General features: G+C 43.5%; 1 long non-coding RNA gene across 2 annotated transcripts; it reads left to right on the top strand.

The window, feature by feature from the left end:
- The first annotated feature begins 783 nt into the window (after positions 1 to 783).
- Positions 784 to 19672, top strand: LOC110743659. 2 transcript variants are annotated; one of them, XR_002522983.2, is made up of 3 exons: positions 784 to 1604; positions 1754 to 1958; positions 19272 to 19672. It is a non-coding gene; the product is annotated as an uncharacterized LOC110743659 (long non-coding RNA). The 2 variants fall into 2 exon arrangements; XR_002522984.2 differs by lacking the exons at positions 784 to 1604; positions 1754 to 1958 and adding an exon at positions 17271 to 17389.
- The last annotated feature ends 2682 nt before the right edge of the window (positions 19673 to 22354 follow it).

The raw sequence follows: 22354 nt of genomic DNA, 5'->3' as shown, positions 1-22354 counted from the left end.
GGAGCAAACATACCTTTCCCTATGTGTTCCACTAAGTAAAGCTAAAATCCCATCCCCGGACATTGTGTATACACCAAATACAAGACTGCAGGGTGTAGAGGAAAAGGCAGAGCTACTAGGGACCTGGGGACTGAGGAATGTTCCAGGGTTCAGTTCATCTGGCTTTCTTTTTGATGTGTATATCCAGGACTGCCTTCTGGAGTAGCTAGGAACCCCAAACACCAAAAAACACAGACAAGAAAAGCCCCAAGAAAAACCAGCCCCCTCTAGTTAAAGGGCCAGGAAAGGGAGAGCCTAGCAAGACAGGGTGATAACTTTTAGGCAAAAACTCCAGCTACACCCCATAGAAAAGCTGCAGTTTACCCCTGGTAAACTGCAGTTTTCTTTAGGCAAAAAGCTTAGTTTTTGCCCAGGCAGCTGCAGCTGACCCCAGCGTCATCTCTCTAGCGGGGAGCCTGAGTCTCCCGCCCCACCCAGCAGTCATAGGGTGCCCCGTCCCCAGTGTGACATTATACTACTTTTAGATAAAAGGTAATCACTGGGAAAATTGGATAAAGGATACATAGGGCCTCTCTGTGCTGTTTTTTGCAACTTCTTATTATCATTTCAAAACGAAAAATTAAATAAAAATGGCCAGTCGGTTGGACGACATTTTTCCTTTTTCACGTGGGGGCTCCACAGTCGCCTTGATGCCCATTGACTGGGTTTGGTGTCTTCCGGTAAACGACTGGGATGAAGAGCTGCTTGCCTATTTAATCTGATACAATGTCCCTCAGTGTCAGGTTTGGACAGGGTGCTGCTTAGCACCGGGCAAGTTCATATTTACCTGAAAGATCCAGGGAACCTTTTGGTGCATCTACAGAAAAATAATCTGGGTTTACGAACAAGAGCCTCTGAAAGAAACAGGTATCAGGGACAAAGACAGGAAGCTTGGGAAACACTTTGATAACAAAACTCCACAATAAGAAGTCCTGATTCCCTTTCTTTCATTATTTATTTCAATGTAATTCAATGCAAATTTTATGTCAGGATGACGACATCTGAGAGGGCAGATGGCAAAGGGGAGCCCCACTTTCAGCCTGCAGAAAATACTCACCCAGCACCCCTCACGACGCTAGGACAGGAAACACCCGTGACCAAGATAGACAAGGTCCATTTCCAAGGAACTTCCGTGAAAGTATCACACCTAGGACGTTGCTTGGAACCTTCTAGAAGCAGAGGAATGGAGCAATTTTGGAAGGAATTCGGGGTTTCTAGCCTGTAGCAGAATGAAACATAGCAGACCCAAGAACCCAAGAAAAGTTTAACATGGACAGTGGATTAGACTTGCCTCTCCCGATTCAAATCTGGAAACTAGTGGGAAATTTTCTACCACATTGTGCATAAAAAAGCAGGCTGCCTTAAGGAAAGTTCAGCTCGTCTTCCTTACATGTTTGCACAAAGATCACATTTTGTGAATACTGTGGACCAGCAAGCTCCCTCTCACGGCACCATGTCTAGACCCTTTGCCTGGTATTGGGCTCACCAGATGCTGGGCACCGCCCGCCGCCCCCTCCACCACCCTGATTCTGCTGGCTGGAATTGCCAGATGAGACAGGAGACAGGTAGGTGTGAATGTCAGATCAACGGCGAGCCCATTTTTAGTGCAAGCATGGTCCTTGCAGTATTTGTCCTGTATTTGCACTTGCCAAATCTGGGAACCTCAGTTTCAGTGCACCCCTATCTCAGCTTCTTTGTTCTTTGGTTTCTACAGCTCCTGAAACTTTCAGAAAAAGGCTAGAGGATCACTCGATACTCTTCAGTCTCCTGTGCAGAAAGCTGGGAATGCTTAGGAATTCGCCTCCTCCCAGGACAACGGTGGACTGTGACTCACTGGTGCAGGGAGCGCATACTTAGCTCTCCTGCCTGTGTGGAGACAGTCTGAGGTGCAAGCCAGCTCCAGAGCTCCTGGGGACCAGGTAGGCGGGGAATTGTCTGAGGTTGCACCCTGGCTTGATTCCTTCCCCTTCCCTCTTCTGCTTCCCACACCTCCTTACAGCTTTCCCTGTAGGGGACCCTTCCCTGATGAGTCACATGCAGGTGAATCTTATTACCAGAGTCCACTTCAGGGGAATGCAGCTCAAGACCATTCTGAAATAAAAGATGAGAAAATATCACTTGAGGCTAGGAGTTCGAGGTCAGCCGGGGCAACATAGCAAGACCCCCATTTCTACAAAAAATTTTAGATAAGAAAATTAGCCAGGCGTGGTGGTGCATGCTAGTAGTCCCAGCTACCTGGAAGGCTGAGGAAGGAAGATCACTTGAGCCCAGGAAGTCCAGGCTGCAGTGAGCCGAGATCCCACTGCTGCACTCCAGCCTGGGCAACAGAGCCAGACTCTGTCTGAAAAAAAAAAAAAAGGTGGGTGAGAAAATAGAAAATAGATTTAGCCCTGACGAGTTGGTCCCCATGGTGTGAAAACTGCCTAAATAGACACAAACTCTGGAAATTCTTTCCTCAGATTACGGTTTGATGTTATTAATAGTAGATACGGCTTAGAGCGAATCCTCAAAACCCAACAGTATTGTTTATAACACGAAGTCTTTCTGAGAGTCAGAGTATTCTATTCTAAAGAAAAGTCAAGAAAGAGTTCTAAATACAGGGTCTCTGGGGAGCCACGCAGGCCCCTCATTCCTGCCTGGGCCTACCACTGGCTGAGCAGCCAGGAGGTCCTGGGACCTTGTGGGGATTCCACTCTTGAGGGCCCCACATGGATTGGGCCCCAGCGTGTCGGGAGGGCACCCAAACTTCAGCGGGCGCCAGCGTCCCCATCGGCGCCTTACTTTTGTAAAATTATCTCCGTGTGGGACTTTTTAGTTTTTTAAATTTTACCTTAAGTTCCAGGATACATGTGCAAACGTGTACGTTTGTTTCATAGATATATGCGTGCCATGGTGGTTTGCTGCAGCTATCAACCCTTCACCTAGGTATTAAGCCCTGTATGCATTAGCTAGTGTCCTGGTGCTCTCCATAAACCCCGTCCCACCCCCACAGGCCCCAATGTGTGTTGTTTCAATCCTTGTGTCCATGTGTTCTCATTATTCAACTACTACTCTTGATTGAGAACATGCAGTGTTTGGTTTTCTGTTCCTGTGTTAGTTTGCTGAGGACAATGGCTTCCAGCTTCATCCATGTCTCTGCAAAGGACGTGATCTCATTCCTTTTTATGGCTGCACAGTATTCCATGGTGTATATGTATGGTGTATATGTGCCACATTTTCTTTATCCATTCTATCATTGATGGGCATTTGGGTTGGTTCTATGTCTGCTATTGTAAATAGTGCTGCAATAAACATACATATGCATGTATCTTTATAGTAGAATGATTTATACTCCTTTGGGAATACACCCAGTAATGAAATTGCTGGGTCAAACGGCATTTCTAGATCCTTGACGAATTGCCACACTGTCTTTCACAATGGTTGAGCTAATTTACATTCCCACCAACAGTTTAAAAGCATTCCTATTTCTCCACAGCCTCAACCACATCCATAGTTTCTTGACTTTTTAATAATTGCCATTTTGACTGATGTGAGATAGTATCTCGTTGTGGTTTTGATTTGCATTTCTCTAGCAATCAGTGATGTTGAGTTTTTTTTCACATGTTTGTTGGCTGCATAAATGTCTTCTTTTGAGAAGTGGCTGTTCATATCTTTGCCCACTCTTTGATGGGGTTGTTTTTTTCTTGTAAATTTGTTTCAGTTCCGATATGGTTTATCTGTGTCCCCACCCAAATCTCATCTTGAATTCCCATGAGTTGTGGGAGGGACCCAGTAGGAGGTAATTGAATCATGGGGGCGCATCTTTCCCATGCTGTTCTCATGATAGTGAATAAGCTTCATGAGATCCGATGGTTACTATAAGGGGGAGTTTTCCTGCACAAGTTCTCTTTGCCTGCCACCATTCACATAAGATGCGCCTCGCACCTCCTTGCCTTCCGCCACGATTATGAGGCCTCCCCAGCCACGTGGAACTGTGAGTCCAGTTAAACTTCCCTCTTTTGTAAATTTCCCAGTCTCGGGTACGTCTTTATCAGCAGCATGAAAATGGACTTGTAAATCTGGATATTAGACCTTTGTCAGGTGGGTAGATTGCAAAACTTTTCTCCCATTCTGTGGGTTTCCTGTTCACTCTGATGACAGTTTCTTTTGTTGTGCAGAAGCTCTTTAGTTTAATTAGATCCCATTTGTCAATTTTAGCTTTTGCTGCAATTGCTTTGGCATTTTTGTCATGAAGTATTTGCCCATGCCTATGCCCTGAATGGTATTGCCTAGGTTTCCTTCTAGGTTTTTATGGTTTTTGGTTTTACATTTAAGTCTTTAATCCATCTTGAGTTAATTTTTGCATAATGTATAAGAGAGGAGTCCAGTTTCAGTTTTCTGCATATGGTTAGCCAGTTTTCCCAGCACCACTTATTAAATAGGGAATCCTTTCCCCATTGCTTATTTTTGTCAGGTTTGTCGAAGAATAGATGGTTGTAGATGTATGTTGTTATTTCTGAGGTCTCTGTTCTGTTCCATTGGTCTATATGTCTGTTTTGGTACCAGTACCATATTGTTTTGGTTACTGTAGCCCTGTAGTATAGTTTGAAGTCAGGTAGTGTGATGCCTCCAGCTTTGTTCTTTTTGCTTAGGATCGTCTTGGCTCTTTTTTGGTTCCATATGAAATTTAAAATAGTTTTTCTAATTCTGTGAAGAATGTCAATGGTAGTTTGATGGGAATAGCATTGAATCTATAAATTACTTTGTGCAGTATGGCCATTTTCACGATATTGATTTTTCCTATTCATGAGGATGAAATGTTTTTCCATTTGTTTGTGTCCTCTCTTATTTTCTTGAGCAGTGGTTTGTAGTTCTCCTTGAAGAGTTCCTTCACTTCCCTTGTTAGCTGTATTCCTAGGTATTTTATTCTCTTTGTAGCAATTGTGAATGGGAGTTCATTCATGATTTGGCTCTCTGCTAGTCTATTGTTGGTGTATAGGAAAGCTTGTCATTTTTGCACGTTGATTTTGTATCCTGAGACTTTGCTAAAGTTGTTTATCAGTTTAAGGAGTTTTTAGGCTGAGATGATGGGGTTTTCTAAATACAGGATCATGTCATCTGCAAACAGAGACAATTTGACTTCCTCTCTTCCTATTTGAATACCTTTATTTCTTTCTTTGTCTAATTGCCCTGGCCAGAACGTCCAATACTAAGTTGAATAGGAGAGGTGAGAGAGGGCAACCTTGCCTTGTGCTGGTTTTCAAAGGGAATGCTTCCAGCTTTTGCCCATTCTGTATGATATTAGCTGTGTGTTTGTCATAAATAGCTCTTATTATTTTGAGATATGCTCCACCAATACCTAGTTTATCGAAAGTTTTTAACATGAAGGAATGTTGAATTTTATCAAAGGCCTTTTCTGCAACTATTGAGATAATCATGTGGTTTTTGTCATTGTTCTGTTTATGAGATGAATTACATTTTTTGATTTGTGTATGTTGAACCAGACTTGCATCCAGGGATGAAACCAACTTGATCCTGGTGGATAAGCTTTTTGATGTGCTGCTGAATTTGGTTTGCTGGTATTTTATTGAGGATTTTTGCATCAATGTTCATCAGGGATATTGGCTTGAAGTTTTCGTTTTTTTGTTGTGTCTCTGCAAGGTTTTGGTATCAGGATGATGCTGGCCTTGTAAAATGATTTAGGGAGGAGTCCCTCCTTTTCAATTGTCTGAAATAGTTTCAGAAGGAATGGTACCAGTTCCTCTTTGTACCTCTGGCAAGATTAGACTGTGAATAGGCTGTGAATCCATCTGGTCCTGGACTTTTTTTTTTTTTTTTTGGTTGGTAGGCTATTAATTATTGCCTCAATTTAAGAAGTAGAATTCAGGTATTCTACTTCTTCCTGGCTTAGTCTTGTGAGGGTGCATGTGTCCAGGAATTTATCCATATCTTCTAGTTTGTTTGCATAGAGGTGTTTATAGTATTCTCTAATAGTAGTTTGTATTTTTGTGGAGTCGGTGGTGATATCCCCTTTATCATTTTTTATTTTGTTTATTTGATTCTTCTTTCTTTTATTCTTTATTAGTCTAGCTAATAGTCTATTTCATTAATTTTTTCAAAAAACCAGTTCCTGGATTCATTGATTTTTTGAATGGCTTTTCATGTCTCTATCTCCTTCAGTTCTACTGTGATCTTAGCTATTTCTTGTCTTCTGCTAGATTTGAATTTGTTTGCTCTTGCTTCTCTACTTCTTTTAATTGTGATGTCAGGGTGTCAATTTGAGATATTTCTAGCTTTCTGATGTGGGCATTTAGTGCTATAAATTTTCCTCTTAACACTGCTTTAGCTGTGTTGCAGAGATTCTACTACATTGTCTCTTTGTTCTCATTGGTTTCAAATAACTTCTTGATTTCTGCCTTAATTTCATTATTTACCCAGGAGTCATTCAGGAGCAGGTTGTTCAATTTCTTTGTACTTGTGTTGTTTTGAGTGAGTTTCTGAATCCTGAGTTTAATTTGATTGCTCTGTGGTCTGAGAGACTATTTGTTATGATTTCGGTTTTTTTTTTTTTTTGCATTTTCTAAGTGAGGAGTGTTTTACTTTCAATTATGTGGTCAATTTTAGAATAAGTGCCATGTGGCACTGTGAAGAATGTATATTCTGTTGATTTGGGATAGAGAGTTCTGTAGATGTCTGTTAGGTCCACTGGATCCAGAGCTGAGTTCAAGTCCTGGATATCCTTGTTAATTTTCTGTCTTGTTGATCTAATATTGACAGTGGGGTGTTAAAGTCCCCCAGTATTATTGTGTGGGAGTCTCTGTAGGTCTCTAAGAATTTGTTTTATGAATCTGGGTGCTCTTCTATTGGGTGCATATATATTTAGGATAGTGAGCTTATTGCATTGATCTCTTTACCATTATGTAATGCCCTTCTTTATCTTTTTTGGTCTTCGTTGGTTTAAAGTCTGTTTTGTCAGAGACTAGGATTGCAACCCCTGCTTTTTTTTTTTTTTTTTTTCTTTCCATTTGCTTGGTAAGTTTTCTTCCAACCCTTTATTTTGAGCCTATGTATGTCTTTGCATGTGAGATGGGTCTCTTGAATACAGCACACCCATGGGTCTTTAATCTTCATCCAATCTGCCAGTCTCTGTCTTTTAATTGGGGGCATTTATCCCATTTACATTTAAGGTTAATATTGTTATGTGTAAATTTATCCTGTCATCATGATGCTATCTGATTATTTTGCACACTAGTTGATGCAGTTTCTTCATGGTGTCATTGGTCTTTATATTTCGGTGTGTTTTTGCAGTGGCTGGTACCAGTTTTTCCTTTCCATATTTAGTGCTTCCTTCAGGAGCTCTTGCAAGACAAGCCTGGTGGTGACAAAGTCCCTCAGCATTTGCTTGTCTGAAAAGGATTTTATTTTTCCTTTGCTTATGAAGCTTAGTTCATCTGGATATGAAATTCTGGGTTGAAAATTCTTTTTTTTTAAGAATGTTGAATATTGGCCTCCACTCTCTTCTGGCTTGTAGGGTTTCTGCTGAGAGATCTGCTGTTAGTCTTATGGGCTTCCCTTTGTAGGTGACCTGATCTTTCTCTCTGATTGCTCTTAACAGTTTTTCCTTCATTTCAACCTTGGAGAAGCTGATGATTATGTGTTTTGGGTGGATCTTCTTGTGGAGTATCTTAGTGGTATTCTCTGTATTTCCTGAATTTGAATGTTGACCTGTCTTGCTAGGTTGGGGAAGTTCTCCTGGATAATATCCTGAAAGGTGTTTTCCAACTTGGTTCCATTCTCCCCATCTCTTTCTGGTACACCAATCAATTGTAGATTTGGTCTTTTTACATAGTCCCATATTTCTTGCAGGTTTTGTTCATTCCTTTTCATTCTTTTTTCTCTAATCCTGTTTGCCTGCCTTATTTCAGCAAGATGGTCTTCAATCTCTGATATTCTTTCTTCTGCTTGATTGATTTGGTTATTGATACTTGTGTGTGCTTCACAAAGTTCTTATGCTGTGTTTTTCAGCTCCATCCAGTTATTTACGTTCCTCTCTAAAGTGGTTATTATAGTGAGCAGCTCCTGTAACCTTTTATCAAGGTTCTTAGCTTCTCTGCATTGAGTTAGAACATGCTCCTTTTCCACAGCAGTGTTTTTTATTATTCATCTTCTGAAGCCTACTTCTGTCAATTCATCCATCTCATTCTCTGTTCAGTTCTGTGCCCTTGCTGGAGAGGTATTGCAGTCATTTGGAGGAGAAGAGGCACTCTGGCCTTTTGGGTTTTCAGCATTTTTTTTCATTGATTCTTTCTCATCTTCATGGGTTTGTCTAGTTTCGATCTTTGAGGCTGCTGATCCTCAGATGAGGTTTTGTGGGGACTTTTTTGTTGATGCTGTTGTTGTTGCTTTCTGTTTGTTTGTTTATCTTTCAATAGTCAGATCCCTCTTCTGTAGGGTCAGTGTGGTTTGCTGGGGACTCACTTCAGGCCCTATTCATCTGGTTCACTCCTGCACCTGGAGATGTCATTCAAGGAGGCTGGAGAACAGCAAAGATGGGTGCCTGCTCCTTCCTCTGGGACTTCTGACCTTGAGGGACACCAACCTGATGCCAGTAGGAATGCTCCTGTGTGCGGTGTCTGCCAACTCCTGTTGAAGGGTCTCACCCAGTGGGGTGGCAAGGGGAGCAGGACCAGTTTAACCAAGCACTTGGCTGTCCCTTGGTGGAAGAAGTGGCTGTGCTGGGGGGAAACTCACTCTTTTGCACTGCCTGGGTTCCTCAAAACTAGCAGGAGAAAAGACTAAGTCTGCTGGTTTGTGGAGACTACAGCCACCCTTCCCGCTAGGGGCTCAGGCCCAGGGAGCTCAGAGTTCTATCCCTGAGCCCCTGGCTGGAGTTGCTGGAGTTCCTGTAGGGAGGCCCTGCCCAGTGAGGAGGGAGGGCTCAAGGTCAGGCCTGGAGAGGCACTCTGACTGCAGTCTGGCACAGCCGGCATGTTGGGCTGTGGGGAATACCTCCTGGGACCAAGCCGTCCAGCCTCCCTGGTTCCAGCAGCGGAAGAGTACAGCCTGGAGATATAGAGATGTGTGGGACATTTTTAAATGCCTCTGGTCAGTTGCTTTCTCCACTCTTGTCACCAAAATGCGTCCCAGGAAGCTCCTGAGCATCTCCGGCCCTCACGCCCACCCTGCCCTATTCCGAGGTGGGGCAGATGGCAGAGAATACAGCTCCTGTCCCTCCTAAGTGCCTGGAAGAGGCAGAAAACAAAGCAAAAGCCATGCTAGACACCACAGAGGGGCATTTGACACCCAATAAAAGGTGTTTCATTCTTCCAGGGGGAATACACTTTAAGACAAAACATTTTCACAGACAGGCAGGTGGAGGGGATGAAGAAATTTGACTCAGGGGTCATGCCAGCTTGGGGAGCTGTGTGGGTGCATTTGAGTGACGTGCCTGCTTGCTGGCATGGCAACAGCTCCACTCTGGTTTTCTTTCCCTCAGTCCCTCCTGAAAATGGTGCAGGTAAAGGATCTGGGCTTGCTTTTGTTTTTTCTGGTCTCAAGCATAATGGGCTTTTCTTGCTCCTGAGACCGGTCTCAGGAGCAGGTAGGAGGCATCCCCTGGAAACACGTGAACAAAGCACTAAACTCAGTCGTTTCCATTGATCGGATGCCTGTAGCATAACAAGAACTTTATATGTGTGTGTAATATGTGTATATGTGTATGTATCATATGTGTATATGATCTCATTTAATTTATTATTATATACATTTTATAGTGAGGAAAATCAAGACTTCAGGAATTAGCTTGCTCAAGTTTAGTTAAGTAGCGAGGGAGGAGCTGGGATTCTAGCCCTGTTTGTCTGTTTACAAAGTCCCGCATCTACTCCTTGCACAGAACTAGTAGGACTAGCACTTCTCTTTTTGTCCATCTACAAGAGAAGCCACAGGAAGGGGCCCTGACATATAAGCCCTTTTCTCCAGTTTCCACTGGTGGCCCCAGCCAGCTTTAGTTTCCATGACTGATTTGTTGTAAATAAAACCTTGGAGGTGTGCGGTCAGGGATTTCACCAAGCACCCATCCCTGCTCTGGATATGAAGGCAATTGTCTCCCGACAAGGAAAAAGTTGAGCTTGTATTTGGATCGATGTGTTCGTTACTTAAACAAAGACAGCATCAACTAAGAACTGGAACAAAATGTCCCCTGTGCTCTGAAATTCCACTGTTATGAAATATTGTCTGAGCTACCACGGCACTGATGAGGCTACCTTTTAATATGCAGACACAACTACGTGGAATCCCAGTCGATTTCTTGCTGAACTATTATAAAACGTTGTTTACCTTCATGTCATTTTTTTTTTTTAATGTTTGCTTTCCACTCTCATCCAGACTGCGCCAAGCCGATGACTGACCTACTTTCGCTGCAGTGCTGGGTTTGCTTTCAATTATAGCAATGACAGTGCCCAGATCACTGGCATCACCCCCAGGATGTCACGTTTTTTCTTCATGTTATTGTTACCCAGATTACACACCTTTTGTGCCAACATGAAGCCTTCTAATGACCCAGGGATGGGGCTGGCGGTGCTATAGACACGTTAGAGGTCAGTGCAAGTCTGTTTTCAGGGTTTTTCCAGTGGCTGCTGGGCTGACTCCATTGTGGAGAACTGATACTTGTGCTGCCCTATAATGTCCTAGACAAGGAAGGATTCTTTAAGGAGACCCAGCTTTAAGGAGAGTGAGCCATGTGAGTTCTAAAAGAGTTTTCAGAGTGAAACTAAAATCTTGCCAGAAAGAACTAATTTCCAGATGCCTTGTTCTTCCTTCTTTCTCCTTCTCTCCTTTGCTGCCTTCCTTCTCTTCTTACTGTTAATGTCTATCTTAGTCGCCTCAAGTGGACATAATAAATATCAGAGACTGGATGGCTTAAACAACAACATTTATTTCTTGCAGTTCAGGAGTCTGGAATTCCAAGATCAAAGTGCCAGCAGATTCGGTGTCTGGTGAGGGCCCACCACTTGTTCACAGTTGGCCATCTTCTCATTGTATCCTCACATGGTGGAGGGCACAGAGAGGAGCAAGCTCTCTCCTGTATCTTCTTATAAGGGCACTAAGCCCACTCATGAGGGCCCTATCCTCATGACCTAATCATCTTCCAAAGGTTTCATCTCCTAACATCAGCCCACTGGGAATTGGGCCTCAACTTATGAATTTTGGAGACACCCAAACATCCCATTAATGGTAGTACCCAAATTTAAAACATCTATTGAGCAACCTGTTTACAAGAACTGGCAATAATAGTAATAGGTACCATTTATGGAGGTTGCACTATAGGTAAGAATTAACTCTGTTCATCTTTCTGTCAATCCTAAACAGTCAGGATTCTTATTAACCCTACTTTTCAGATAGAAAAACTGTGGCAGATGGAGATAGGTGAACTAACCTTTCTGAGTTGCAGGAGCAGGGTTCTGATGCAGGTGATCTGCAGCCTCCGCAGTGAGCTCTTCCGTTGTCAGAACACAGTAGAACGCCAGTGTAGACAGCTGCCTGGGGAGCGGCCCCCACCCCCACAGAGCTCAAGGGAGGCTGGGAGTCTAACATCACAAAGTCACAAAGCTTTACCACTCAGAGGGAAACCAGCCCCAAATTAATTAAATTGATAGTATAGAAAAGAGGGTGGTGATTAACGCTTCTTATTCTTCTAGTTTGATGAAACACACATAGGCAAATCTAATTAATTCTCACCTCCACAGTAGGGCCTGGGATGACTCAGACAGCGAGGTGCAGAATTAAATCTCGGATGCTTCCTATAGGAAAGCTGAGTGTGTGGCCCTACCTAACAGAACTCCATTTTCAAGTTTCAAGCCCCTTCCAGAAGCAAACACTAATTTACTTAGAAATCCTTGATAAGCTAATTACAAATCACTCTCACCTACTCATTAGAGTAACTCCCCCAAGGAATTTCCCCTTCCTTTAGCTCCATACTAATTACAGGTTTATTCTTAAAGTACGGCAGAATGGTAAAGATGAGTGATCAGGGTTGGAATCCAGACCCTTCCATTCACTGACTGTAATTTTGGACAAGTTACTTAGCTTTTGTGAGTCTCAGGTTTTTTACCTGTAACATAGTGATAACTATATCCTTCTCTGGTCTGCAGGCTGTGAAGAAATGATGGTCAATTCCTCTGATGAGGCCAGGGACAGTTTGCAATACACATTGCTGGTTGGTACTCATGCATCTGGATTTTGACTTTTCATTAATTCCAACTGCTCTCCTTCTAATACACATAAATATGAGAGGATTTCTCTTGTTTCTTTCATTACTCACACAGATTTCTTTCAGTAAAGAAATCTATCTAATACTGTGCAGTGATTATCCTGGTATTCCATTGAAGTTGTTTAATTATAAAATGGTGAGGGCAGAAGTGAGACCAGAGATTTCTCTCCACATCAGTAGTTAGAGAGGAATGTGTCCCCTCCCATCGCGTCACATGAATCAGACTAGTTTTTCAAAGGCTGTAAGGAATTCTGTGGTTTATTGATACATCTTTTCTTCTCTGATAGTCAGAAGAGCAGTTTCCTTGCTTTTTAGGATATTTATAAAGAATGACCTTTAGTCTTTGCTAAGTGGCTCTTGTGACCATCTGCTCCATGAAACACGGGGATTCGTCGGACATTACACCTGCGCACTTTTGTCTTTCAGTCTGGGTGGGAGGAAAAGCCAGTGTTGGGGTAGAGTTCAGTGGGCCTCAGCGAAGGTGAGACAAAGTGCTGATGGGCCCAAAGACGGAGAACCAAGCCCTGCCGAGGGAATACGGAAAAGCTCTGTGGAAGAGGTTTGCTTGGTGCAGGATTCGAAGCCTGAGAAGGGTTCTGGCAGCCTGAAAGGAGAAGGTAGAAAACCCCAGAAAAAGAGTGTATCAGTGAAAACACAGATGCGAGAAGCTGCAATGCACTCTCAGGCACTGAGACAAGGGTGAGCTCTTCACAGGGAGGGCAGCTGCAGAGCCAAGACACATGGCTGCAGGCTGCACAGTTGTTATCGTAGGAAGGCTCTGGAATATGGGATTTAACTGGCAGGAAATGCTGGGCCATCGACAGGTTCTGAGAAACGGCATTCTTCGGAGAGGCTTCTTGTGGGCCAGGCTTTGCCAGCTCCACAGGACTGTTCCTGCTGTCTCTGAGCTTCAAGTCCCCAGATCATACAGGCATCAGGACCAGGCTCCTGGGAGGATATTAAAGGTCCTCCTACTCCGATCTGCCAGCTTGAGAAATGCTTCCTAGGGACAGCTAAGCTGACAGTCAAGGATGTCAGGAAAGAGGTGGGCGAAGTTAGGAAAACAGGTCAGGGTAGACAGAGCAGAATGTGCACAACTGTGTTGGTGGGAGAGAGCTTGGTGCATTTGGGAAGCTGAAGACAGCTTATTAAGGTTCAGGGTGAAACAATGGGAGAGAAGCAGGTAATGTGGCTGAGAGGGTGAGCATGGATCAGATCATGATGTGCAATTTAAGTCATAGCAAAGGTTTATGTTTCATTTCAGGAAGCATTGGTTTTTTTTTTTTTGACAGAGTTTCACTCTTGTCACCCAGGCTGGAGTGCAATGGCACTGTCTCACCTCACTGCAACCTCTTCCTCCCAGGTTCAAGAGATTCTCCTGCCTCAGCCTCCCAAGTAGCTGGGATTACAGGTGCCTGCCACCATGCCCGGCTATTTTGTTGTTGTTGTTGTATTTTTACTAGAGACAGGGTTTTGCCATTTTGGCCAGGCTGCTCTTGAACTCCTGACTGCAGGTGATCCACCCACCTCGGCCTCCCAAAGTGTTGGGATTACAGGCGTGAGCCACCGCGCCCAGCCCAGCATTGATTTTAAGGAGGAAGATGACACAGTTTCAGCTCCTGCATTTCAGACATTGACCATGATACGGAGCATGTGTCGGAGGGAGACAAAGCAGCGCAGTGGAATGGCTTCAATACAGGTGGAGTTCATAGCAATTGGTCTGGGCATGAGAAGTAAAAAACAATTAAATTAAAACCAGGTGCAAAGGGTCCAGACTTTGCAGTGGGATAAACAGCAGTGTTGTGGCCTGACTTAGGGGCCACGGCACAGGTATGTTTATCTGGGGGCATGTGATCTGTTTAGCTCTTGGCACACAGAGCTTGAAGTTTTTGAGACGTCCTAGGGGAGATTTCAGTGAGACATTCAGGGATGGATCTGTGGTAGCAACCCTGGCTTGAGATGTGCTAGCAAGTAGATGGGAGTTGGAAACAAGAAAGAAAGTAAAATAGCCCAACAAGTATGTAGACCATGAAATGGGTTCAAGATGCCTGTAAGGAACCAAGACTGGAGGAAGGGCTGTGGTCCTGGAAGCAGGAAGAACATGCAGTGAGTTGGACAGACACAGTGGACCGGCACTCCACCTGCGTGTCACCGTTTCTCCAGTGTGAGACATTGGAACATACGTAAACAAGCAGCAGAAACATTTCCCAGATGCCCTTGCAACTAAGGCCTGAAATCATAGTTAGCTTCTGCAGTTAGGTGGACATGGACAGCTGGTGGATATGGACAGCTGGTGGACATGGACAGCTGGTGGATATGGACAGCTGGTGGACATGGACAGCTGGTGGATATGGACAGCTGGTGGACATGGACAGCTGGTGGATATGGACAGCTGGTGGATATGGACAGCTGGTGGATATGGACAGCTGGTGGACATGGACAGCTGGTGGATATGGACAGCTGGTGGACATGGACAGCTGGTGGATATGGACAGCTGGTGGGCATGGACAGCTGGTGGATATGGACAGCTGGTGGGCATGGACAGCTGGTGGATATGGACAGCTGGTGGGCATGGACAGCTGGTGGACATGGACAGCTGGTGGATATGGACAGCTGGTGGGCATGAACAGCTGGTGGGCATGGACAGCTGGTGGGCATGGACAGCTGGTGGATATGGACAGCTGGTGGATATGGACAGCTGGTGGACATGGACAGCTGGTGGATATGGACAGCTGGTGGGCATGGACAGCTGCAGGAAAGCAGAGGCCACCTTTCTCCTGCTGGTCCTGCTGGCAGAGCTGCAGGCCCTGGGAGTCGGGGTGGTTGTGACGGCTGGACTCAGCATTCCGGCGGGTTGTCACCAGCTCTGTACAGAGAGGTGGGTGTGGAGGGCACAGTGTGACCACAGCAGCAGCCTCCCTGCCTCTGGATCCTGCTTTGTCGACATGCCTGTAAGCTCTGCATCTCAGCAGAAGTCCACTGACCTCTGCTTCTGTAGTTCATCCAGTGATTTCTATTATGCAACTAATTTCTTGGATTAATTTTTTTTTTCTTCTTGAAATACCTAGACTTTCTGTTTTCTTACATGGAACTGGGACTGTTGAAGGGATTTAAGGAAGTAAGGAAGATAATATTTCAACAAGGGGGGCATGTCTCAGTATCACATGTTGCCAAGGTAAAATGTAAACGATGTCTACTGGACTTCGAGGTTGTTCTCTACAAAGAGGTTCCAGCAGCTGGGCACAGTGGCTCAAGCCTGTAATCCCAGCACTTTGGGAGGCTGACGTGGGTGAATCACCTGAGGTCAGGAGTTCGAGACCAGTCTGGCCGACATGGCGAAACCCTATCTCTACTAAAAATACAAAAATTAGCTGGGTATGGTGGCACGCGCCTGTAATCCCAGCTACTCAGGAGGCTTAGGCAGGAGAATCACTTGAACTTGGGAGGTGACTTGCAGTGAGCTGAGATTGTGCCACTGCACTCCAGCCTGGGCAACAAGAACAAAACTCTGTTTCAAAAAAAAAAAAAGAGTTTTCAGGGGTGTGATGGGGCAGGCAACAGGGCTACCTAGACAGGTGAGTACCTCATGACAGGCTGGGGTTTGGTACTCCATCAGTGGTCCTTAATTAATTATTTAACAACTATTAACAGATATTGTAAACTCCATTAGGCTCATAACTCATAGGTCAGCTGTCCCCTAGACCTGAGCTACTATAACAACTTACCTTAGACTGAATGGCTAACAAGCAACAGAAATTTATTACTCACAGTTCTGGAGCTTGGGAGTCCTAGATGAAAGTGCCAGCAGATTCAGTGTCTGGTGAGGGCATCATAGACGGTGCCTTCTTGCTATGTTCTCAAATGGCTGAAGGGGCAAGGGAGCTTTTACAAGGGCACTATAAAAGCTTTTATAAGGGCCCCACCTCCCAATGCTACCACCTTGGCAGTTAGGATTTCAACATACACATTTTGGGGAGACGCAAATATTTAGTTCACAGCATTCCCTCTGTACAAGAGCTTTGTTGAAAATGAAGAAATCACTGAAGACTGTGTTGGGGAGAGAGTGAAGAGGACTAACATAGCATAAAGCGTTTCACACGAAGACACCTTGATTGGACATGCTTCTTCCTGGAGATTCTTTATTTCTTTTCCATGACTGCTGTGTCTACTCTGCCCTTCTTGTGTGCTTTGGCCAACCCACAGGGCCCCTGACTCTCTCCAGACATCCCGTTCCCTTCTTAGACCTGCTCCCTGTCTTGCGCAGCAATTGAGCATGGTGGGAGCATTGGTTTCCAAGCTTGCACCCATCATTATTCATTACTCATAAGTGTGCTCCATTAGCTCTGCGTAAATCAGTCAATCAAGCTGCTGGGATCAGCTCTCTCTAGATGCATGAGCCTTTATAAAGAACGAAAAACGTTTACTTGTCATCCCTTCAAACTCATATAAGGAATTTCTTACATACACTTAAAAAGAATATGAGTAATATGCATTCCACTGATCACATAAGAAGAATCTAGTAGATACTTAAGTTCATTGGTAGAAGATTTAAACTTTTAATTGTGATATTTACTGCTTCCTTATAAGTAAATGGGTAGTGGAGAGAAAATAAAAATTATTAGGATGTGGAGGTCAAGAAACAAAGAGGCTGAGTTTTAGGTGGTGTGTTAGGCAGTTATTGTATTACTGTAAAGAAATATCTGAGACTGGGTACTTTATAAAGAAAAGATGTTTAATTGGCTCGTGGTTTGGCAGGCTGTACAGGAATTATGGCACCAGTATCTGCCTCTGGTGAGGCATCAGGAAACTTACTATCATGATGGAAGGCAAAGGGGGAGCCAGCCGTCACACGGCAACAGCGGGAACAAGAGAGAAGGGAGGAAGAGTCACGCTCCTTTAAACAACCAGCTCCCACCTGAACTTACAGAGCAAGAAATCACTTATTACCACGGGGATGGCACCAAGCCATTTATGAGGTATCCACCCTCATGACACAAACATCTCCCACCAGTCCTCACCTCCAACCTTGGGAGTCCCATTTAACATGGGATTTGGAGGGGACAAAACACCCAGACCACATCAGATGGGTCATCCATGAGAATGGTGAGGGACCGAGGCAAACAGCGTCACTGTGGGTGGCAAGGAGGGTGGTCGATCCAGAGCTGATGTGATCAATGAATGAATGGGAGAGAGGACACGGGGTGGCCAGGTTTGGATGGGTGGATGAGAGTCGAGGGGCTTTCGGATGATAGTCAGGGAGTGATACATACTATGAAAATGGCATTGGGAGACAGAGAAAGCCCCTCACTACACTTTTGTTTGGGAAAATAAAGGTTGCATTAATATGTAAAAGAACAGGAATCAAAGCTTGCTGGGAAGCTAGTTCAGTGGCCCAGAAAAGAAACAATGAGGGATTTCACAGCGTCTGGGAGAGGACTGGAGCAGGGATGGACTATGTACCAGCTGCTCCACTACGGATGCTTTTCTAAGGTAACCTCAGTGGCAGTGGGAATTGGAAAGACGGTCAGGGTAAGACCAGTACCGAGCTCTGAAATCTCATGACAGAGCATCACACAGGCTGAAAGCCAGGCTCACGAAATGCCCAATACTGTCCAGGGAACTGCGCCAGAGAGTGGCTTGGGAGCCAGGATTCCTCCGTCGTGTGAGGCTGCCATCCCAGTGCGTTCTCCCAGGTCATGGCGAAATGTAGGGCAGTCAATTGTGTGAGCTCACTATTGCATATGAAGAAAATAGTAGAGACTCTAAGACAATAACAAGATACATAAGAAAATGGTTAGCTATGGAGTGTGGAAGGCGAAAGAGCAAAGGGGACAGGATTGGCAGAGACACATCTCTGAAAATACTTTTAAAGATAAACTTGACTTTTGAACTGGGTGTGTGTGTGTGTGTGTGTGTGTCTCTCTCTCTCTCTGTATGTATGTGTTCTTGTGTGTATGGATGTTCAAACATATGTGAAATCTCCAAAAAGTTAAATCAGAGAGAATAAAATAAACCCTAACATTGAACACAAACTGAAACAAATAAATCTAAACTTGTATCAAATTGATAACCTGACTATATTGGGAAAAACTTATTTTAAAGAATCCTTAAATATAGTTCTCTGGCTGAATATATTTAGCAGGACATATTCTAAAGACAATGAGTACTAAAAATAAATTTTAAAGCTCATTTGATAGTTTATTGTTAATAATATTGGCATTGTAATTCTGAATTATTTAATGTATACTATAGGATAAAGCAAATCAATAAATATATTAACATTATTAGGAACCAGGATTTTACTGTAAGATTAAAAAACAAAGAAGGTAAGAAAAAACTTTATAATATTAATTTTTAAAAATTGTATCATTTGTAGATGTGAGGTCTCAGCATGTTGCCCGGGCTGTTCTCAAACTCTTGGGCCCAAGTGATCCTCCCACCTCAACCTCCCAAAGTGTTGGGATTACAGGTGGGAGTCACTGCACCGGGCCTATGGTATTAAACTTTAATTGCAAATACCACAAGTATGGATTCCTGGTTTGAAAAAGATATTCCTAGCTCTGTCTCCTGAAAGGGGTTAGAAGCAATGACGTCTCAATAGAAGGGAGCACACACAGTCCCTACATTTCCCACATCAAGACAACCAGGCTTCCTTGAGAAATGCTGAGACCAGCTTGGACAGGAAAAGAACAAAATGAGCCTGAGATGCCCTGTGGAGCCAGAAGGCAAGGAAGCCACAAAGAATCATAGAGTGACGAAAAGAGGATACGAACCCCGTATTTGAAAGGGCTCACACTGGCAGGATTGGGACAATCTGAGCAACACAGGATAATGAATGTAATTGATAGTTGCACCTTATGGGCAACAAGTATTTTCTATGATGGCTATGCATGCCTGTGTGTGTGTGTGCATATGTGTGGGTGTGTGCCTGAGATCCCATATGTTCTGTGCTCTCGGTACAATGTGACTAAAATTCCTCTTACAGAGATGAAGACGCTATGTGTCTGCCTTGAATCCAGACCTGTGCCTGTGGCTACTGCAGCCTAGAGAGCACAGCAGTGATGCTATGTGACTTCTGAGATGAGGTCATAAAAATTAAAACTTCTGTCTCTCTCTCTTACTGAGAAAGCTTGTCCTTGACACCCATGGTGTGAAGAAACCAAAACAAGCACATCTAGAGAGACCACATGCAGAAGATATGATGGGGCAAGTAACTGAGGCCCCTGGTACCCCCGGAATCAACTGCAGGTCATTCCCGCTCTGTCCTTCCAATCTTCTGGCTGAAGGCTGAGAATGAGCAGTGATGGGCCATCCCTCTGTCTCTTATTCAAATTCCTGATCCACAGGATTGGCAAGTACAATAAACCCTACTTTTATGCTACTGTATTTTGAGATGATTCTATTTATTTTACTGTATTTTGAAATTGTGGTAAAAATACATATAGCATAACATTGACCGTCATAACCGTTTTTAAGTGCGCATGCAGTTTAGTGGCAGCGAGTACATTCACACTGTTGTGCAACCATCACCACCGTCCATTCACAGAGCTCTTTCTGTCTTGCCAAACTGAAACTCTGTACCCATTAAACACTCACTCCCCTTCTCCCCTCCCCCCAGCTTCCGGCAACCACCTTTCTACTTCCTGTCTCTATGAATTTGACCACTCTACGTACCTGGCATACATGGAGTCTCACAGTATTTGTCTTTTTGTGACTGACTTATTTGACTGAGCACCATGTCTTCAAGGTCCATCTCTGTTGTACCATGTGTCAGAATGTCCTGTTTTTTTTTTTTAGGCTGAATAATATTCCCTTGTATGTATCCACAGTGTTTTATTTATTCACTGAGATAATATTTACACAGCCATATTAATAACTAATAACTAAAATCTAATATCTAGATTACTAGATACTGAATGAAAATTTATGAATTCAGAATGCCATTTCAACAAAAAGAGAAAAAGGGAAGCCCTTCTTTAAAAAATAATGTCGCATAATAAAAGCAGAAAGGATAATAGAATGTGAAAATAACCATTTTGCAAACCCAAATGTAATGACTGATACTGAGAGAATTATCAATGAAGGCTGAAACTGTTCTGTGAAAGATTTTGGAGGGGCTTGGCACAGTGGCTAAAACCTGTATGTAATCCCAGCACTTCCGGAGGCTAAGGTGAGAGGATCGCTTGAGCCCAGGAGTTGGAAACCAGCCTGGCCAATATAGTGAGACCTCATCTCTACAAAAAAAAAAAAAATTTTTTCTTTTTTTAATTAGTCAGGCATGGTGGTGTGTGCCTGTAGTCCCAGCTACTCGAGAGGCTGAGGTGGGAGCATCGCTTGTGCCCAGGAGGCAGAGGTTGCAGTGAGCTGAGATCTTGTCACTGCACTACAATCTGGACAACAGAGTGAGGCCCCATCTCAAAAAATAAAAAAGATTTTGGGGGAATAGAATATTTACACAGTGACAAAGTATCACCTCTTCAATTCCTTTACAACTTCAAAGAGGAAAATGTAATGTTTAAGTTCATAGAGTAAGCAGTCACCACTCTAACCAAATGATCACATGTAGCTAGACCTAGGAAGGGAAAACCTGAAAGTATGCACTTCCTGATGTAATGCCATAGGAAGCACCTACATCACCTGTGTGGTATTTTTTCCAAAATGTTTAATCTGGAAGTAGTAAGTCTCCAGACATAATGTACAGTTTATAGGAAAAATAAAGGATACAGGAATGAGGAATGATCCAGAATGTGGAACATGCTACAAGACAGTGGTGCTGGACTCTTCAGAGAGTCCACGTTGTAACATAAATGGGGGGACTATTGTAGGTTCTAGATTACAAGACTAAAGAGGCTTGTGATGCAACCGATGCATGACCTTTGATTGGATCCTTTTGGGGGATTCAAAGAAAAAAACAACTAAAAAATAAAGGATATGATTTGGAACATTTGAAAATAGAATGTATATTAAATGATTTTAGAGAACTACCTTCCATGCTAAGAATTATTCTTGCATGCTAAGAAGTATTTGGAGCTCAAGTGTTGGAACATAATTTCAGATGACTCAGTGTACACAAGTGCACAGACAACAAACACACATATATTTAGAGAGATGGCAACCATGGTAGGATTTTAACAAGGATTGAATCTAGATGAAGAGTACTTTGGCATTCATTATACTTGCCTTCCAACTCTTTTGTTTATTTGAATATTTTTCTAATAAAAACTTGGAAGAAATAACAACCACACTCAGGGGTGTTGAGCAATCCCGTCTTGTGGGCAGGGAAATTCTATTGAGTTGGTGGATCTGAAGTCTGATTCTTTTAATGCAAGTTCTTTTCATTCTGTGAGATGACATGTTATATACACATTGTCACGTGCTACTCTGTTACAGTCTTCAGAAATTGGAATTTTACAGCAATCTCTCTCGTTCTCTCTCTGGAGGAGAGTATTTGGAAACATTTGATTGAATTTCTTTTCTGGCTGACCCTATTATCTGGTAATTTCCACATTCAGCCTACTTTCTGTTTATTTTCTAACTTCCTACTACAATAAAAAGCATTACTATTGTTATTTGTTCATATACATTGTTATGATTATGACACTTAACATCACAGCAAAACATCTGCATAACAGTACAATCCCCAGAAACTTCTTTCACACCTAACACTGGAAAGGAAATGTCAGCCTCTTCTTTCTAAGGTCGATGTGTTTTATCCTGTGCCTTCATGAATCCATGGCTCACTGGGGGAAGTCTGTTAAAATTCGGATTCTCCAGTCCAACATAGAGCGATCTGGTTCAGCAGGTCTGGGCTAGGGCTGCAAGGTCTGCATTTTTCTGGTTTTGCATTTTGAGAGGGTCTACACCATTTTAGGTTCCGAGGGAACTTAGGACACAGAGACAAAGCAATAGAGGCATCTGCACTGGTGACGAATTAGCAGGAGTCCATGCTGAGTTTGGGAAGCCAGAGAGAGGAGCCCCAGGTGTTGGCCGGGAGGCTCTTGCCACACAAGGCTGAAGCGTGGATTTGGGGAAGTGTCATGTGCGCCTGGACTATGGCTAGAGAAGGGC

The sequence above is a fragment of the Papio anubis genome, chromosome 7, assembly GCF_008728515.1.
Source record: "Papio anubis isolate 15944 chromosome 7, Panubis1.0, whole genome shotgun sequence".
NCBI classification, from domain to species: Eukaryota; Metazoa; Chordata; class Mammalia; order Primates; family Cercopithecidae; genus Papio; species Papio anubis.
The sequence above is the reverse complement of the archived record's forward strand: the minus strand, read 5'-3'. Positions and strand labels throughout refer to the sequence as shown.